The sequence below is a fragment of the Oncorhynchus nerka genome, linkage group LG24 (genome assembly GCF_034236695.1).
Source record: "Oncorhynchus nerka isolate Pitt River linkage group LG24, Oner_Uvic_2.0, whole genome shotgun sequence".
Classification (NCBI taxonomy): domain Eukaryota; kingdom Metazoa; phylum Chordata; class Actinopteri; order Salmoniformes; family Salmonidae; genus Oncorhynchus; species Oncorhynchus nerka.
The window spans coordinates 67808977-67813062 of NC_088419.1; positions in this window are offsets into that span (position 1 = coordinate 67808977).

Below are 4086 nucleotides of genomic sequence, written 5' to 3' on the forward strand. Positions count from 1 at the left end.
TAAAAATCCACGTTTTCATTTGAATTCACATTTAAAAACACTTTACAAGGTAAAGGTGACTTTTCAACTACAAAAAATTAGGACAATAACAACTGAACACTTACAATAACAACTCAACACTTGTAGAACTTAAATAAAACACCCATACAATACAGCTAGCTACCAGCTTCCATGAAAAAAGCCTACATGGTGCCGCAGTGGATCATGGAAGGCCAGTACTAGGCAAACACAGCAACTTGAAATGATGACCCTGTTGCCAGGTTCCACACCTCCAGGCCACAAATGTATGTGCTGCGACTGCTTCTACCTTTTACCAGTGGTGGAAAAAGTACCCAATTGTTCTACTTGAGTAAAAGTAAAGATACCTTAATAGAAAATGACTCAAGTAAAAGTGAACGTAATCCAGTAAAATACTACTTGAGTAAAAGTATTTCCTTTTGAAGATACTTAAGTATCAAAAGTAAAAGTAAAATTATACATTGTTTCACACTCCAACACTCAGACATCATTTACAAACGTAGGGATAACCAGGGACATTCTCTTGATAAGTGTGTGAATTGGACCATTTTCCTGTCCTGCTAAGCATTCAAAATGTAACAAATACATTTGGATGTCAAGGAAAATATATGGATTAAAAGGTACATTATTTGCTTTCGGAATATAGTGAAGTAAAAGTTAAAGGTGTCAAAAATGTTAATTGTAAAGTACAGATACCCCCCAAAACTACTTAAGTACTACTTCCAAGTATTTTTACTTAAGTACTTTACACTACTGCCTTTTACCCCCTACTAGGAGGTCATCAGAGCCTGTATGCATCAATCTAAGTAACATAATTTAAAAAATCCCCATCAGAATCTGTCAGTTTAAGCTAGAGATAACTGCATGGGCTGCATCTCAATCCACCGCATCCGCCTATGGCAGCCTTCCGCATTTGCGGTGGAAAATGGCCGTGCTACAGCAGTGTTTTTCAGACCATGAGACATCCCCAAAATCGGTCTTCTCACAAAAATATCTGTATCGTCCGAACGGTTATGACCACTCTATGAAAAGATGAGACTCTCACAAACACAATGGTGTTTTACGTTTTGCTCTACAATCTATTCTAATTTACTTCCCCTCTCGTTATTGTGCCTGCCCTACTAGCTAACTTTTATAGCTTTTTGTCGGGCATTTCCATCTTTGTGTTAGCTAGCTAGCTAGTTAGCTTCGGGTCTTTCCCGTTACTTCAGAAGTTATCTTGTAGCTAGCTAGCTAAGTTAGCCAGACATAACTATCGTAGCTATGATCACAGAGCTCAGCAGTGCTGTAGGCTATCGGTCCTCGCTTGACTGAGTCCACCAAAGCCGAGACTGACAGTCCACCCTTGACTGTGCCAGTCAGATAGCTTCATATAGGCAGGAGTTTCCAGCCCGGTCCGTGATACCTAATTAGGCGCGAGTCTCGACCCCGAAGTATGACGGGTTAAAGTCAACAGTAAGTATAACCTTTCCTCGAAGCATCTGAAGCCGATACCGAGGGAATCGAAGCATACACCGAGACACCCCGAAACAAAAACATTTTTTTATACTATTTTCTTAGAACACACATCTCTCAAGTGAAGTGTTGTACACAGGATGTCGTTCCACCCATGTAAACATTAGGAAAAACAATTCCCAGCCTCAGGTAAGAACACACTTCAGTTCTTCAAAGACTGAGACAACCATCCCGTTGTTCAAAGACTTTGTGCGTGAGCTCCAATGCACCTGGTACAAGCCAAATTACAGAACCCCTGCCATGTCAAGCATATGCACTTGCTTAGCTACAGTTCATGGTGCAGATGAGAATGGTTTTGAGCATTTACCCTGTATGGACAAATCATTTGCTTTGCTTGTTCTGCCTGCTTCTCTCCATCACAGTTCAGACCAAGAGCAGCCTAACAAACGATGCAGAGCATCTGATCGCTTCCTACGCAGGACACATGAAAGCACTGTTTCAGCCGCTAGGCTTAGCAATTCAGGAGCTGCAGAAACGCCTCTATGATGCTGAGACCATGAAAGAATTGTCTACAGTTACAGACCTGCTCATCCAATGCTTTCAGGGCAATGCTCAGATGGTTGGAAAATCTTTGGCAACACAGTGTTGCTTGGTGCCACTTATGGTTGGCGCAGTTCAAGAACCCTGACAAAGAGAAGGTTCCACTCCTAGGTGTACCCATAGCAAATGGCCGGACATTTGGCCCAGCAGTGGCTCTCCTCCTCCAAGTGTCTAAGGAAGAAAGAGAAGCACAGATGGCGCTTCAGTGCCTCATTCCAAAGCCTAGAACACATCAGCCAGCAAACCATTACTCCCATCCCAGGGCCCCAACTGGGATGCCTAGAAACCAGGCTCAGACTCACACTGCCCCTGCTCAGGAGTGGAGGAACAGACACTCTCAGACCTACCAAAGAGGTGGAGCGCAGCATCGCCCAAGAAGCAGAAGCGCACCATATCCAGGCCGTGTCCCGTCTGCACCACAGCACTCAGAGCTTCAGCCCTGATGGAACCGACTCTCTGGATCTACTCAATCTATTTTTTGGTACCAAAAAAAAGGGCGGAGGCCTCCATCTGAGCTCTCCCAGGCCTACTGCAATATTATCTAGCCGGTGTAATATCCAAGCAGTAAAAACAGCACCATATGATGGAGTAACTCCGTTAAAGAACTCTGAAGTTAATGTCTCAATGTAGTGGAAAGCCCACCACAATACTCTGCAGGGGAAAGAACAAGAGAAAAACCCTGCAGGGTAATTAGCAGAGAACCCGCGCCTTTGGCGCCGGGAACAGCATGTTATAGAAATTCACAATACACACATGCACAACTTGCCGACTGGCTTGTTCTAAGGTAAATTACAGTTTGTGGCAGCAAGAGCCACCATACTAATGGATGCACACGGAGTCGTAGTGTAACGCTAACGAAACACAAGTAGGACAAACCACGGGCGGAAGATACAGATCAACCATGAGCAGCGATTGGAGTACTCAAGAGGAGGGGCTGGCCATTTAGCCAGCTGCTCCAGGCTGCAAACAGCCAGTGAGTATACTTCCACGCAAGACATTACACTTACCAGTGACTTACTTACCAAGCGAACTTCAGAAAGTTTGTACCTCAAACCATACAGACATCCACTGAGAAAATGAAAGAGAACGTGTGTCCCGGCCATGGGGTCTATATATAGGGGCGGAACCCAGCCGTGACACAGGTGTACATCTGTAAATCCTCCCCTCAGATGTATCCCTCCGCCGCGTAACCTTTGTTTACTTGAAGTGCAGGTGTGCTTTACGCATGAGGCAAATTAGTTTACGAGTCATCGAGGAACATTTATTGGTTGACGGGAATAACCAAAGTGATGAATTATCACAGGGGTGAAGTACTTGATGAATGTGTATTGTGTGACTTAAAGTTGAAGTTATGGCACAAGTTATTGAAGTGTGTTTATGTAAAACTGTTGTTTATTATTTTAGGGCTCACGAGTGGCGTATGGGTCTAAGGCACTGCATCTCAGTGCTAGAGGCGTCACTACAGATAGTATCACAACTGGCCGAGTCCCATAGGGCGGCGCACAATTGGCTGAGTGTCATCTGGGTTTGGCCAGTGTAGGCCGTCATTGTAAATAAGAATTTGTTCTGAACTGACTTGCCTAGTTAAATAAAGATTTAATAAATATATATATATGTTCATGGGAAATCACACATTTATGGTATAAATGTTTTTTGGGGCTATCATGATGGAACATTCCTAGCTTTAGGCAGGCAACAGATTAGCTAGAGTAGAGTTATGCCTGGGAGAGAGCAGGCTGGGCAGGTAACACATTGGCTAGAGTAGAGTTATACATGGGAGAGAGCAGGCTGGACAGGTAACACATTGGCTAGAGTAGAGTTATACCTGGGAGAGAGCAGGCTGGACAGGTAACAGGTTGGCTAGAGTAGAGTTATACCTGGGGGAGAGCAGGCTGGACAGGTAACACATTAGCTAGAGTATAGTTATACCTGGGAGAGAGCAGGCTGGACAGGTAACACATTGGCTAGAGTAGAGTTATACCTGCGAGAGAGCAGGCTGGACAGGTAACACAT